Source organism: Tenrec ecaudatus, chromosome Y, assembly GCF_050624435.1.
Source record: "Tenrec ecaudatus isolate mTenEca1 chromosome Y, mTenEca1.hap1, whole genome shotgun sequence".
Lineage (NCBI taxonomy): Eukaryota > Metazoa > Chordata > Mammalia > Afrosoricida > Tenrecidae > Tenrec > Tenrec ecaudatus.
Genome location: NC_134549.1, coordinates 2,349,199 through 2,365,755, shown reverse-complemented (window position 1 = coordinate 2,365,755; position 16,557 = coordinate 2,349,199). Strand labels below are relative to the sequence as shown.

At 41.5% G+C, this 16,557-nt stretch overlaps 1 protein-coding gene and 1 pseudogene across 1 annotated transcript in view; one reads left to right on the top strand and one right to left on the bottom strand.

The window, feature by feature from the left end:
• Window positions 1–16,557, top strand: part of LOC142435629 (cullin-4B-like) — a 170,884-nt gene that overhangs the window by 64,290 nt on the left and 90,037 nt on the right. The gene's annotated exons all lie outside the window — the stretch shown is intronic.
• LOC142435528 (thymosin beta-10 pseudogene) lies at window positions 2,825–3,010 on the bottom strand (annotated as a pseudogene).

The window sequence follows — 16,557 nt, the reverse complement described above, 5'->3', positions numbered from 1 at the left end:
ATAAAAGCAGTAATGAAAACATGAAGCATATTGACACATGGAAGAAGTGAAGGAAATTATGCTAAGTGAAGTAAGCCAAGAACAAAAGGACAAGTACAACATGAATCCCCTGAGGGGAAGAAGAACCAGACCTAAATCCAATGTTCCGGGATGTGAATGCAGCGTGCTGGCATGGAGTTGGAGCCAGTGGAGGGGCATAAGGGCTCGGCTCCTATACCAGCTAAATGGACAACTGCCCCTCCCCCCAGAAGAATTTAGAGCACAGCATTGAAGCTGCAGCTGGGGCAGAGGGATATGTCTGATCAGAGCACACGGGAGCAAATGAATGGAGAGGAAGAGAGTGTAGCACATCTTGGCCCACCAGGCCTGGAGGACGATACCCCTTCTCTGAACAGCCAATGCACAGAGGGGACCATATGGCTGATCCCACTGTGAGACATGCTATCCCTCACTGGCCCAGGGCCCTAAGGGGGATAACACTGGAGACTCAGTGTCAAGACTTGTCTGAAGTGAACCCTCAACACTTAGGCAAAAGACTAAATGCATGTGGCAGAGAAGCTGGGGGAGCAGAGCAGAACTCCTGAGGGAGAACAAAGGATAGATACTGGGGCCAAAGCCCTATTGGACTTTACTGGAGGACATGCCTAGAGTTCAAAAACCAGACCTTGATCTATTTACAGGTTTTTCTTTCTTTTTAAAACTGTTTATTTTTCCCCCCTCTTAATTGATTTATTCTTTTATGGGTCATTGTTTTTTTTTGTCATTGCTGTGTTCTCATTTGTCACCTGTCTTGCAATGTCTTGTTTTTGGTGCATTTTATTATCTCGACAAATCTATCTAGATAAGATAGGCTGGGTGAACAATCTGGAGGAGAAAAAAACGGGACCAATGATTCCGGAGGGACATGGATAGGAGGGAGGCAGGAGTAAGGAGGTGATGTTGACCAACCCAGGGACAGGGGAGCAACAAGCCAAAACTAGTGGCAAGGAGGGTGTGAGAGGCCTGGTAGGGATTCAGCAAGGGCAATGTAACAGAAATAACAGACCCAAATGAAAGCTGAGCATGATAGTGGAAAAAGAAGAATGTAAAAGCAAATAGAGGAAAGAACTAAAGTATTGATAGCGGTCTAAACAAAGAGTATTTATAGAGGTCTAAACACAGGCATGTATATATGTAAATATAATTATATAGGATGGTGTGGAAATTGATCTATCTGCATATATTTATAGTTGTAGTATTCTGGCAGCAGATAGACATTGAATCTCCACTCAAGTACTTAGTAAATTCAAGAGCACTGTGTTCTGTTAAATTGGTATTCTATGATGCACACCTTCCCGAGAAGATTGCTGAAGACAAATGTGTGCATAAGCAAATGTGTTGACGAATGCTGATGTTGCCCAGCTATCAAAAGATATAGTGTCTGGGGTCTTAAAGGCTTAACTTAAACAAGCGGCCATCTAGCTCAGAAGCAACCAAACCCACATGGAGGAAGCACACCAGCCTGTGTGACCACAAGGTATTAAAGGGATCAGGGATCAGGCAACAAAGAACAAAAAATCATATCACTATAAGTGAGGCTGAATGCAGAGTGCAGACTCAAAATCCATTGGTAGGCTACTGGACAGACCCCCCCTGAAGGGCTGTGGGGAGGAGATCAGTCATTCCGGGTGCAGTATAACAATGATGAGACATAAAACTTTCCTCTAATTCTTAAATTCTTCCTCTCCCCCTCCCCACTATCGTGATCCCACTTCTACCTTACAAATCTGGCTAGACCAGAGGATGCGCATTGGCACAGATAGAATCTGGAAACACAGGGAATCCAGGACCCCTTCAGGACTAGTGGTAAGAGTGGGGATGCCTGGAGGGTGGAAGGAATGTGGGGTTGAAAGGGGGAACCGATTACAAGAATCTACGTGTAACCTCTTCCCTGGGGGATGGACACAGAAAAGTGGTCAAGAGGAGATGTGGAACAACATAGGACAAAATAATAATAATTTATGTATTATGAAGGGTTCATGAGGGAGGAGATAGTAGAGAGGGAGTGGGAAAAATGAGCTCATATTAAGGGATCAAGTAGGAGGAAAATATTTTGAGGATGATGATGGCAATAAATGTGCAAATGTGCTTGATACAATGTATGTATGTACGGATTGGGATAAAAATTGTATGAGCTCTCAATAAAATGATTTTAAAAAATTTTCCAAGAATGGAATTACTGATTAAATAAGTATATTGTATATAATAGAGAATACTTTGAAGGTGATAAATTGTTTTGTAAAACAAATTTAAATTACATATATTTGAATAAGTTTCCATTTTTATTTGATTACACCATGTACACCCATAAGAAATATTTCAGGCTCCAATGAAATTACTATTCTCAGTTGTTTTACATAGTGTCATATCACTATCTACAATGGTTGTTCATGTTTGTGAACCCACCACTAGTATGAAAGCTCTATGGGCCCTACAGCCTCCTTCATAAAGGTTTTTTCCGTGTCTTTGAGTTGAGCTATCACTGTGGATATAAGATGATATCATTGTTTTGATTTCTATCTTTCAAATGGCTAGCCATTTTTTCTGTATTTGTGTTCATGTGTTCATGTGTGTGAGTGTAGTTTTTTTTTAATTTTCATTAATCATACAAATAATTTTCTATAGTATCCCAGGGCAGACCGGAGAATTTGGTAGTCCCTTCGGAGACCCGGAGGCCGGTGGGTTCACAGTGCAGCTTGTCGCTCGTGTCCATCTTGCAGGTGACTCTTCCTCCACATCAGTCTGGTAGACGATGGAGAGGGGCGGGGGCGCCGAATACTTCCGGATTAGGAGATTTCACTCCGCTTCTCCTGCTCAATGGTCTCTTTGGTCGGCAGTGTGTTCTTCTCCTGCATCTCTGTTTTCTTCAGCTTGGCCTTATCGAAGCTGGCAATTTCTCCCATGTCTGGCTTGTCTGCCATTTTCTTAACGCAATCCCTGGCTTCCGGCTTCCAGATGAGCTCCCGGGCGATCCCGCTCTCAGCACTGCAGCAATAGACAGTGAGTGTAGTTTTATTGCTGTCTTTTCCCTTTTCTAATCTTTGCTGTTCTGATTACTTGTCTCATTGTATTTGCTTCTGGGTAGTATTGTCATGCTGATACTCTCAGATTTGTCTTCTTGCTATTTTTGATTCTCTGTCCATAGTGATGCAGTCAATGTTTTTTGTAATGTGTCCTTTTTGTTTTATGAATTTCTTGAATAGTTCCTTTTCCGGAAACATCCTTACATGTCCCTATTGTTTGAGAGATACTTTTGTTTGCTGTAAGATTCTTGTTTGTTTGATATACATCATTTTGTTGTCTTCTTGCCTGGATGACAAGTCCCTGCTAAGAATTCTGAATTTATTCTTAGTGGTTCTCCTTTGTAGGTGACTTTTGTCTGCTTTATCTAGCTCTCATCAGGATTCTCTTCCCTGAGATTGGTAAGACCTTTTTTTCAGGCATCTGTGCTTTCTGGAGTTTTCTCAGCCTCTGCAAACATTACTTTCTCCTACTTGTTATGTTGGGTAATTTTCTTCCATGAGATCTTGTACTATACAGACAGATTTTCTATTACTCTCATTCCTGGATCCTGGTGTGATATAGTTGTTTTCCTTGATAGTGTCCCACATAATTTTCAGCTCTCTTTTGTTTTTTGTTGTTGATTGCTTCTGTCATCAGTTTAGCTGGAGTAATAGTCTTCAAGCTCACTCATTCAAGATTCCTTTTTCTTTCATTCTGCTCCCTTTGGAATAAGAATAGGTTTTTTCATTTAGTTTTATTCTTCTCATGAGTATTCCCCATGTCTCTTAAAAGAACTTAACTACGATTATATTGAATCCTGTTTCTGAGCATTTCAAATCTTGTTTTTCATGGTGTATCATTGGATTTGGGTAATGTTTGCTTCTTTGTTTGTTTTCTTATTCCCCCCCCCCTCTTTTTTTACCCCTCTGTGGTTGAGTCCTGTTTCCACTGCAGGCTGTGGTGCCGCTCTTATTTGTCTGTAGGAAGTTTGGTTGCCTACAGTTGATTGACTGAGTGTGGTGATATACAATAGATTTAATATGGGGGAAATGGAGAGAAAAAGAGAGCTAGGTTAGTGGGGAATGTGGTAGGAAGATGAGAATAATTAAAGTAATCATATTCTCATGAGTATTTCCCAATTTTCTGAATAAGCCAGAATGTTTATTAGACTTAATAGGAAATATATTTTAAGAAGTATAATAGGAATTAATAGGTATAATCTAAATAAATGTAAGATAATAGTCATACTCCAGTCACTCTCTTCTCTATCTTTCACCAGGTCCATAATTTAAATGAATCAATTCTTTCAAACCTTTAAGTCTCCAGGTGCTATATCTTTCAATAGCTGGACACTGTCAGCCTTCTTCACCACACTTACTTATGCACATATTCGTCTTCAGCATTTATGTGGAGAAGGTGTTCACACAATGATGGTTTTTGGTTTTTGGTGTCTGCTACCTGATCCCTTCAACACCTCGTGTTCACTTAGGCTGTGTGCTTCTTCTCTGTGTGCTTTGTTGCTTCTGAGCTAGATGGCCGCTTGTTTGCCTTCAAGCCTTTAAGACCTCACACGCTATATCTTTTTGATAGCCACGCACCATCAGCTTTCTTCACATTTGCTTATGCACACATCAGTCTTCAGCGATGATGTCAGGAAGGTGGGTATCATGGAGTAACTGTTTAGCTGAGCAAGGTGCTATTGTATTGAGGGAGTGTGCACGAGGCCCAATGTCCACCTGCTACCCTACCTACTGGACCTATAAATATATGCACATAGGTCTATTTCCCCAATCATAAATATATTTACATATGTACATGTCTACTTAGGCTCCTATTTATGTCCTTTGCCTCCTACTCCTTACCTCTATTTCATTCCGCTTTCCTCCTGTCCCACTACCATGTTGAGCCTTCATTCTGGTTTCAGTAATTCCCCTCAGTTACCTTTCCCTTGTTCACTCCCTAACAGTCTTTCCTTCCCCTCCCTCCACTGGTTTTGAATCACTCTTGTTCCCTTGTCCCTGGATTGGCCAACACCTCCTCCCTTGCCCTACCTCCCACACTCTCATGTACCTTCGGGATTGTTGGTCTAGTTACTTTCTTCTCACACTGTCCAGCCTATCTTATCTAGGTGGACCTGAAGTTATAGTGACATGGACATTGAAATGTGGATGGCTTTGACAGCACCAAAGTGGCAATAAGAACATGGCGTTGGACAGCAAAAACACTGACACACTAACAAACAAAAAGCCACTAACATACAAAATTTAAAAGAAGAGAGAAAGAACCAACACCAACCAAAAGAGCAACAACACCCAACAAAACAACCCTGTTAGTAGTTCGAGGTCTGTTTGTTGACCTTTAGAAGTTTTGTCCGGACGAGTATGATGAGATGGCACATACTGACCCCTAAGTCCATCCTTTATACTCCCTCGGGTCTTCCTTGCTCTGCTTCCTCCGCTGCTCCATTGCATACCCCCAGTGTTTTGCCTTTGTAGTGGGGTCAGCTCCATCGCACATCCCCCTCTGTGTCTCAGTTGCTGTCCCGTGAAGGGTCATGGGTCAGTGCAGGATGTTGCATCTCGCTGTGGGGCCTGCTATATGATCCTCTCTGTACATTGGGCCCTTCGAGCCGGGCTGTTGTCCTCTGAGCTGGTGCCCAGGTCTGCTCTGCTCTGTTCTTCCTCCTTCCTTTGCTTCAGCTTCCTTCTGGGTGTCGTGTGGTAGGTCAGTTCCTATCCCACACCAGATGACCTATTTTCATTTTCCGTGGTACTCCCTTAGATTGTGGGGTCGGGCTAATTCTGGTTGGGGCTGGCGTATGGGCCAGTCTCTTTGTGGATTCCTTGGTGCTTTATAGTGCCCTCCTGGTTTGGCATATCATGTTGGGGTCCATATGCATGTTCCAGTTCTGTGGGGACGCAACCAATATGCTTCCCGGGTTGGTCAGTGCCCTGTTTCTCCCATGCCATCCACTCGGTTTCTCCGCACCCTGCTTCTCCATCCACCTGCCCCACTTCCCTTCTTTATGTTGAACTCTCATACCTCCCTAGGTGTGGCCTACCACCGCCCTCGCCCCTCCCAAACTATCTATGTGTCCACCCATTTATTGGGAGCTAGATGTTTATTCTATATCTGGCATGCTGATTGTACTTACCTCAGGGGACTCATGCTATACCTGTCCTTTTGAGTCTGGCTTACCTCGCTTAACATAATTCCTTCCAGTTCTTCCCATGAAACAATGTGTTTCATGTGATTGTCTGTGCTTTTTCAGTGCTGCATAGTACTCCATTGTGTGTATGTGCCAAAGTTTACGAATCCACTCATCCATCAATGGAAACTTAGGCGGTTCCCAAGTCTTTGCAATTGTGCTGCAATAAACTTTGGAGCGCTTATCACTGGTAGTGTTTTATTTGCTGCTTCCACCTTGTATATGCCCAGTAGAGGGATGGCTGGGTCATAAGGTAGATCAATTTCCACTTTCTTTAAGTATTGACAGGTTGCTTTCCACAGGAACTGTACAAATCTCTGAGGGGGCCAGGTTTCAAGCATCAAAGGTGGGGGGGGGATCATATCGTGAATGAGGGGAGTGCATGATAGGGACCCAGTGACCATTTGTAGACAACTGGACATCCTTGCAGAGGGGTAGTGGGGAGGAGACAAGTCACTCAGGGTTCAGTGTAGCAATAATGAAACTCACAACCTTCCTCTAGTTCCTAAACACTTCCCCCTCCATCTATCATGATCCCAATTCTACCTTGCAAAGCTGGTTGACCAGAGGATGCACAGTGGTATAGTTGAGATCTGGAAACACAGGGAATCTAGGACAGATGAGAGTGGTGATACCTGGAGGGAAGGGGGGCAGTAGAAAGGTAGAACCGATCTCAGGGATCTACATATAACCTCTTCTCTGGGAGACGGGCACAGTAAAGTGGGTGAAGGGAGATGCCAGGCAGTGTAATAAAGATAAAATAATAATTTATAAATTTTTAAGGATTAATGAGGGAGAGGGAGGGGAAGAGACAAAAGGAAACTGAACTGATTGCAGGAAACCAACTGGAAGGCAAATTTTGAGAATGATGAGGGCAATGAATGTATAAGGTTGCCTTACTCAACTGATGTATGTATGGATTGTGATGAGTTTTTTGAGCCCAATAAAATATATTTTTAAAAAGTAAATATTAAGATATGATTAGAAAAAACAATATACTTAAGTGTGTGTGTGTGTGTGTGAATTTTCAATATTTTCTTTATTTCTACAGATATTCTATCCGAGTTGGTTGTTGATCTTTTTCTTGATACTGTGGGGTTTTTTGTTTGTTTAGCATTTGGTCACTATATTTTGTTTTGCAGATGTTTCTCAAATATTTGTAACATTAGTGGTATAATCATGTAGTGTAATGAGTTTTAAAAACTAGAGTAGAAAAGTGTTTGATAATTTCATGATTTTGTAACTTGTAGAAAGATCTGAAATAAAGGTTTCCTTTATTATTGAGGAAAAAAATAAATGCATTAATTCTTCTTCAGTCTTTCTCATTTAATATCCAGTTTTCACATCCATATAGCTAATAAGGTGACTGAAATACTGTGGCTTGGGTGTGGCACATAAGAATATTTAAGGTAACTTCCTGACTTTTCAACACTTTTAAAGAGCTCTTGTGCAATAGATTTATCTCACATAGTGGATATCTTGACTGTTTTATCTGTAACGACTGATTATAGATCCATTTAGATTATAGATGGAGTCATTGACAACTCCAATCTTTTCACTGTTTATGAGGATGTTATCTGCTTGGATTTTGCTTTTCTTTACACTGGACCATACTTTATTTAGAGTGCTACAATCCTTGATTTTCAAATAACAAGTTGTTAATAAGCCTTCCTTCAATGCTGATGCTGCATTCTCTTCATATAATCTTTGAGATTGAATAAATATGGTAAGAGATTGCAATGCTTGCACACACCCCTCTGATTTTAAACTGTGCAGTTGTCTCCTGTTTGAACAGTTGTCTTTTGACCTATGTATAACCCTATGTATAGGGTTCTTGAATACCCATTGGTACCAAAGCTTGTTACAGTTCACAAAATTGCATGTCCTTGCATAGCTAATAAAACACAAATATTTTTCTGGTGCCCTCTGCTTTCAGCTAAGACCCTTCTGACATCAACAATGATATCCCTTGCTCCACACATTCTTCTGAATCCAGCTTGAACCTCTGGCAGCATCCTGTCAGTGTATTGCTGCAGCTGTGATTGGATGATAGTCAGCTAAATTTACCTGTAATTTATTAATAATAGTCTGTAATTTGAGCATTCTGTTGGGCCACTTTTTTGAACTGTCTTTCAAATTTCGTGGCATAGACAAGTGAGGATTTCCAGTGCTTCATTGGCTTGTTGAAACATTATAATTAGTATTACATCAATTTCTGAAGCCTTAGTTTTGGCTAATATATTTAATGCAGCTTGAATAGCTTCCTTCAGTACCATTCAGTACCAGTTCTTGCTCATAGGTAAAATCCTGGAATAGAGGAATGTGGACTAGGGCATTTCGTACTATGACTCTTGTATTCTTTCTATCTTTGGATGCTTCCTGCATCATTCAATTTTTGCACACCCAGTCTTTCAGTTTTGCAACTGAGTCTTCAATTTTTTCTTGAGTTCATTCAGTTTCAGGTATGCTGAACATATCTTTCCTTTTTGGTTTCTAACTCGAGGACTGTGCACATTCATTATATTTTAGTTTGTTGTCTTCCGCTGCCCTTAGAAAATTTGTTTAGCTCTTTGATTTCATAATTTGTTAGCTACAGTATGGTTAAGAGCAAGTTCCAGAGTCTCTTATGACCCACCTGGACCTTTTATTTCTTCTTGCCTATATTACTTTCTTCATATATGATATTATTGAATTTCATGCACACAATTCATTTGAGTTTTTTAAGTTAATTGTGTCAAATTTGTTCTTGTGAAGTTTTGGAATTTCTGGTGGGAAAGTCTCCAAGCAGTACTTTGGCTCTATGCACAAGTTTTAATTTTCTTGAGCTTCATCCTGAATTTATATATGAACAGTAGAGTCATCAGCCCCTGACCTTCTTTTAGTGCTGATATTGAGCTTCTTCACTGTCTTTTCCCCACACATGTACTCAGTTTGGTTTTGTGTATCCCATCTGGAGAAGTTCATGTGCATATTCACCATTTATATTTTTGAAAGGTTTTTGCAATGAGCAAGTTGTTGGTCTTGCAAAATTCTATTAAATATACTGGAAAATACAAACAACAGCAAACAAATAAGCACAGCAATGACAAAAGAAAACAAATACCTCATTGAAAAGGAGACCAAATATATTAAAAACTGGAACAATTTTCAAGTGGCTCAAAAAGGAGGTAAAAAATATATAGTGTTAACATTTTAATCAAACTATAGCTAGCATCTTATTTTTTATTATTTTAATTGTCTTATTTTCATACGAAGGGCATTCTAGTCTCAGATTATTGTTGGATTTGCCCCGTCAGCATCATTAAAACTGCCTTTATTACAAGGAGGCACATATTTCCAATAACACGTTGAGTGTCTTCCAACCAAATGGGCTCATCTTCTAGCATTGTATCAAGTAATGTCCTGTTGCTATTCAGAGGTTTTCAGTGATGAATCTTCTCAGATGTGTACCACTTACTCTTTGTTTCCAGTCCTTTTGAACTTTTCCATCATGAGTGACCCTGCTGGTATTTGAAATATCAGAGAGTTAGATTATAAAACAGGAACAACAGACAAGCCACACAGTTCAACAAACTGACAGAGAAGTGGTGGAATACTTATTTATGTTGTTGTTATGTACAGTCAAGTGGGTTACAAATCATAAGCAACACTTTGTACAGCAGAGCAAAACACTGTTTGGTTCTGCACCATCCTCACAATTGTTATTAAATTGGAGTACCTTGTTGTAGTCACTGTGTCAATCCATCTGCTTTTGTTCACTGCCCTCCACTTTACGAAGTATGAATGATGTTCTCTAGGGACTGGTATGTCCTGACAAAGTGTCCACAGTACATGAGATGAATTCTCACCATCCTCCCTTCATAAGGAGCATTCTCACTGTAGTTCTTCCGAGAGAGACTTGTTGGTTCTTTTAACAGTACATGATACTTTCAGTATTCTTCATCAGTAACATAATTCAAACCCTTGATGTTTAATCATGGTAATTAGAGGAGAGAATTTCTTCCATGCAGTTGGATGATGAATAAATATGTAAACATTTTAAATAGTAAATTTGTTGAAATGAATTATTTTAATATATTACTTGGGGTGAATAGTTGATTTGCTAATTATGTTTTTATGTTTCTTTTTTTAAATTTTTTTAATTAAAACATTTTATTAGGGGCTCATACAGCTCTTATCACAATCCATACATATACATACAGCAATTGTATAAAGCACATCTGTACATTCTTTGCCCTCATCATTTTTTTTGTTGATGTTTGCTTGACATGCATACTTTTCTATCTTTGATTTTTTTAAAATTAATTAATTAATTTATTTATTTATTTTTACATTTTATTAGGGGCTCATACAACTCTTATCACAATCCATACATATACATATACATACATCAATTGTATAAAGCACATCCGTACATTCTTTGCCCTAATCATTTTCTTTTTTTAAAATTTTTTAAAAAATCTTTTTATTGGGGCTCATAAGGCTCTTATCACAATCTGTACATACATCAAATGAGCAAAGCACCCTTATACATTCGTTGCACTCGTCACTCTCATAATTCACCTTCCACTTGGGTTCCTGGAATCAGCTCGGTTTCCCTTTTTTTCCCCCCATCCCCCTCCCTCCCCGATCCTACCCCTGGTCCCTTGATAGTTTATAAATAATTATTATATCTTATCTTACACTCCCCGGCGTCTCCCCTCACCCGCCTCCCCCTTGACAATCTCCCAGAGAGGAGGTTACACATAGATCTCCGAGATCGGTTCTCCCTTTCTACATGCCCTTCCCTCCTGGTGTCGCCACTCTCACCGCTGGTGTTGAAGGGTTCGTCTGTCCTAGATTCCCTGTGCCTCCAGATCCCCACTGCACCGCTGTACATCCTCTGGTACAACCAGGTCCGCAAGGCAAGGTAGAATTGGGGTCATGATGATTGGGAGGGGAGGAAGCGTTCAGGAACTACAGGAAGGTTTTGAGTTTCATTGTTGTCACACTGAACCCTGTGTGGCCCATCTCCTCCTCACTACTCCTCTGGAAGGGGTGTTCAGCTCTCTACAGGTGGGCATTGGGTCCGCATCATGCACTCCCCCTCTTTCACGGTGATGTGATTCTCACCACCACCCCATCTTTGATGTTGGAGACCTGGTCTCCTCTGTCCTTCATGGTCACCTATGTTGGTGTGCTGCTTCCGTGTGGGCTCGGTTGCTTCTGGGCTAGATGGCCACTTGTTTGCTTTCAAGCCTTTAAGTCCCCAGACGCTATATCTCTCAGTAGCCGGGCACCATCCGCCTTCTTCACCACACTTGCTTATGCACACTTTCATCTTCAGCCATTATGTGAGGAAGGTGATCACACAATGATTGTTTTTGTTCCTTTGTATCTGCTACATGGTCCATTCAACACCTTGTGTTCGCTTAGGCCGTGTGCTTCTTCTCTGTGGGCTTTGTTGCTTCTGAGCTAGATGGCCGCTTATTTGCCTTCAAGCCTTTAAGACCCCAGACGCTATATCTTTTTTGGATAGTCGGGCACCATCAGCTTTCTTCACCACATTTGCTTACACACACGGCTGTCTTCAGTGATCATGTCGGGAAGATGGGTATCCTGCAATGGCTGCTTAGCAGGGCGAGGTGCTATTGTATTGGGGGATTATGCATGAGGAGGCCAAATGTCCATCTGCTACCCTACTACTGAACCTATAAATATATGCATATAAATCTATTGCCCCCATAAACATAAATATATTTACATATGTACATGTCTGTATTTAGGTTCTCTGTATGCACTTTGTCTCCTACTCCTTTCCTCTATTTCCTTTCGCTTTCTTCCCGACCTATTACCATGTTTAGCCTGCATTCTGGTTTCAGTAATTCCTCTCAGTTACCTTGCTCTTGGTCACTCCCTACCAGTCCTCCCTTCCCCTCCCTCCTCTGGTTTTGAACCACTCGCTGTTCCCTTGTTCCTGTGTTGGTCGACACCTCCTCCCTTCCCCTACCTCCCACGCTCTCATGTCCCTCCAGGACCGTTGGTCCTGTTGTTTTCTTCTCTCATTATTTGTCCAGCCTATCTTGTCTAGGTGGACCTGCTGACATAGTAATATGTGCATACAAATGGATATGACTTTGACTGCACCCAAGTGGCCCATAAGAACATGGCTTTGAGAGAAGCAACATCGACACGCTGATAATCAGAAAAGCCACTAACATACAAAATTTACAAGGTAAAAAACAAAACAAATTAAAAAAGACTAAGCAAAAAGCTAGCAAATATTAAAAAGAAAAATTGCTAGTAGTTCAAGATCCTTTCGTTGGCCTTTAGACCATCCTTTATACTCCCTCGGGCTCCCTTTGCTCTGCTTCCTCCACTGCTCCATTGCACGCCCCCAGTGTTTGCCTCAGTGTGGCGGGGTCAGCTCAGTCACCCATCCCCCATTGTGTCTCAGGTGCTGTCCCGTGTAGGGCCATGTGTTGGTGCAGGATGTCATATCTCGTAGTGTGGTCAGCTGAATGGTCCTCTCTGTATGACGGGCCCTTCTAGCTGGTCTGTCGACTTTGGGCTTGGTGGACCCAGGTGTACTCCACTACGTCCTTTCTCCTTCTTTTGTTTCAGCTTCCTTCTGGATGTGGTGTGGTGGGTCAGCTCCTTTCCCACTCCAGACGATCTATTTTAGTTTTCTGTGGTATTCCCTTCTAGTGTGGGGGTCGGCCTAATTCTGGTTTGGGCCGGCTTGTCGTCCAGCCTCTTTGTGTAGACCTCTGTACTTTGCGTTGCCCTCCTTGTTTGGTGTGTCGTGTTGGGGTCCGTATGCATTTTCCAGATCTGTGGGGACACAACCGATACTCTCCCCCGGGTGGGTTAGTACCCTGCCCCCCCATACCATCCATTCAGATTCTCCCCCTCCCGGTTCTCCCTCTCTCTACCCCACTACTTCTTTTTTATGCTGGGCTCTCATGTACCTCCCTAGGTGTGACCTGTCCTCCTTCCAACTATCTATGCTTCCTCCCGTTTATTGTGGGATGGATGTTTATTCTTCTATTTCTGTCACGCTGATTGTACTTACCTCAGGGGACTCATGTTGTACCTGTCCCTTTGGGTCTGGCTTACCTCGCTTAACATAATTCCTTCCAGCTCTTCCCATGAAATAATGTGTTTCATGTGCTCATCGGTGCTTTTCAGTGCTGCATAATACTCCATTGTGTGTATGTGCCAAAGTTTGCTAATCCACTCGCCTATTGATGAAAACTTAGGCTGTTTCCAAGTCTTTGCTATTGTGAATTCTGCTGCAATAAACATTGGAGTGCATATGACTGGTCGTGTTTTATTTGCTGCTTCAACCGGGTATATGCCCAATAGAGGGATGGCTGGGTCATAAGGTAGATCAATTTCCATTTTCTTTAGGTATCGCCAGATTGCTTTCCACAGTGTCTGTACAAATCTGCACGACCACCAGCAGTGGAGGAGGGTTCCTACTTCACCACAGCCCCTCCAACACTTGTTGCTCTCTGATTTACTGATCTGGGCTAGCCTCAGGGGTGTTAGGTGGTATCTCATTGTTGTTTTGATATGCATTTCTCTTATGGCAAGGGACTTCGAGCACTTTCTCATATATTTATTGGCCATATTGATCTCCTCTCTAGTGAAAGTTCTTCTCATTTCTTTTGCCCACTTCCTTAGGGGGTTAACTGTTTTCCTCTTTTTGCAGGTCATGATGGTGTTGTAGATTTCAGTAATGAGCCCTTTGTCTGACGTGTCATTACTAAAAATCTTCTCCCAGTCTGTGGGTTGCCTTGTCACCCTCTTGGCAAAGTCTTTCGAGGTGCACAGGTGTTTTATTCTTATTAGATCCCATTTGTCGATTTCCAGATCACCTGTGTGTGTCCCCTTCCCTGTTGCAGTGAGCCTATGTGCCCCCTGGGCCAGTGCTCTGAGATTAGTCCCGATTCCCTCCTTAATGATCCTGATGGTTTGGGGTTTGACTTCTAGATCTGTGATCCACCTTGAGTGTATTCTTGTGCATGGGGTGAGGTAGACGTCTTGTTTCAACTTTCTACATGTGGATATCCATTGTTTCCAGCACCACTTATTAAAGAGGGCATCTGCTTCCCACTTGACGTTTTTGGGACCCTTGTCGAAGATCAGTTGTCTATATGCTGATGATTTTACTCCTGGGCTTTCTATTCTTTTCCACTGGTCTCAGTGTCTATCATTGTGCCAGTACCATGCTGTTTTGACCACTGTAGCTGTGTAGTAGGCATTAAAATCAGGTAGGGCGAGTCCTCCAATTGTGTCCTTCTTCTTGAGGAGTTCTCTGCTAATTCTGGGTTTCTTCCCTCTCCAAATGAAGTTGGTGGTCAGTTTTTCCAATTCTTTGAAGAAGGTTGATGATAATTGGATTGGTATAGCATTGAACTTGTAGAGTGTTTTAGGAAGACTGTCATCTTTACTATGTTCAGCCTACCTAACCATGAGCAGGGGAGCTTCATCCATTTGTGAAGGTCACTTTTGGTTTCCTGTAATAGGGTTTTATAATTATGCTTATAAAGGTCTTTATTATTTTTTGTTAAATATATTCCTAGGTATTTCAGTTTGTTCTTGGCTACTGTGAAGGGTACTTCCCTCTTAATCGCCTCTTCCATGGCCCTGTCCGATGTGTATAGAAACCCTACCGACTTCTGTTTATTGATCTTGTATCCTGCTACTCTTCCGTATTCCTCTATTGCTGTAAGTATTCCAACTGTGGAGTTTTGGGGGTCTTCAATGTATAGGATCATGTCATCTGCAAATAATGATAGTTTCACCTCCTCCTCTCCCAACTGGATCCCTTTGATGTCCTTCCGCTGTCTTATGTTGTTAGCCAGAACCTCCAAAACGATATTGAATAGAAGAGGGGACAGGGGGCATCCTTGTCTTGTACCCTTTTTCAGTGGTATTGTTCTTGTCTTTTCTCCATTGACTATGATGTTGGCTGTTGGTCTTTCATAGATAGTTTGTATGAGCTTGAGGAACTTACCTTCCAATCCTATCTTCATGAGTGTTTTGTTTAGGAATGGGTGCTGGATATTGTCATATGCTTTTTCTGCATCTATGGATATTATCATATGGTTTTTATCCTTTTTCTTCTCGATGTGGTGTATGATATTGATGGATTTTCGGATGTTAAACCATCCCTGCATCGCTGGGATGAATCCTACTTGGTCGTGGTGAATGATATGTTTGATGTTCCTTTGTATTCTATTGGCCATTATTTTGTTAAGGATTTTTGCATCTATGTTCATTAGAGATATTGGTCTATAATTCTCTACACTTGTGGGGTCTTTTCCCTGTTTGGGTATCAAAGTAATGCTGGCTTCGTAAAATGAGTTTGGGAGCTTGCCGTTCTTTTCTATGTTATGGAATACTTTGTGGAGGATCGGTGTCAGCTCTTCCCTGAATGTTTGGTAAAATTCTGCTGTGTAGCCATCTGGCCCTGGGGCCTTTTTCCTTGGTAGGTTTTTGATGACACTCTCTATTTCTTCCTTCGCTATGGGTTTGTTGAGGTTCTTGATCTCTGTCTCAGATAATCTAGGGATAGATTGTTTTTCTAAATATTTATCCATGTCTTCCAGGTTTCTGAATTCATTAGAATACAAACCTTCATAGTACTTTGTGATTATCCTTTTTATCTCATTGGGGTCTGTTGTTATTGCCCCGATTCATCCCTCATCCTGGCTATTGATGATTGCTCCTTTCTATCTTTGGTAAGCTTTGCCAGGGGAGTGTCAATTTTATTAATTCGTTCATAAAACCAGCTTCTAGTTGCGTTAATCCTTTGCATTGTTCTTTTGTCTTCCCACTGGTTTAACTCCGCCCTGATTTTTATTATTTCTTTTCTCTTGCTATTGGAGGGGTAGTTCTGTTGACTCTGTTCTAGTTGTTGGAGGTTTTGTGTTAACATATCTGTCATATGCCTTTCTTCTTTTTTCATGTATGCATTCAGTGATATCAAGCTACCTCTGATAACTGCCTTTGCAGTGTCCCACAAGTTTTGATATGTTGTATGCTCACTCTCATTAGTTTCTAGAAACTTCCTGATATCCTCTCTGATCTGGACCTTAACCCATTCATGTCGCAGGAGATCGTTGTTTATTCTCCAATTGGTGACCCTTGCTTTTCTGGGTGCCCTCCTATTATTCTCCAGTTTTATGGCATGGTGGTCTGAGAAAGACGTCTGGATAATATCTATGCGTTTGAATTTACTCAGGCTGGCCTTGTGTCCCAGCATGTGATCTATTCTTGAGAAAGATCCGTGTGGATTGGAGAAGAATGTGAAACCT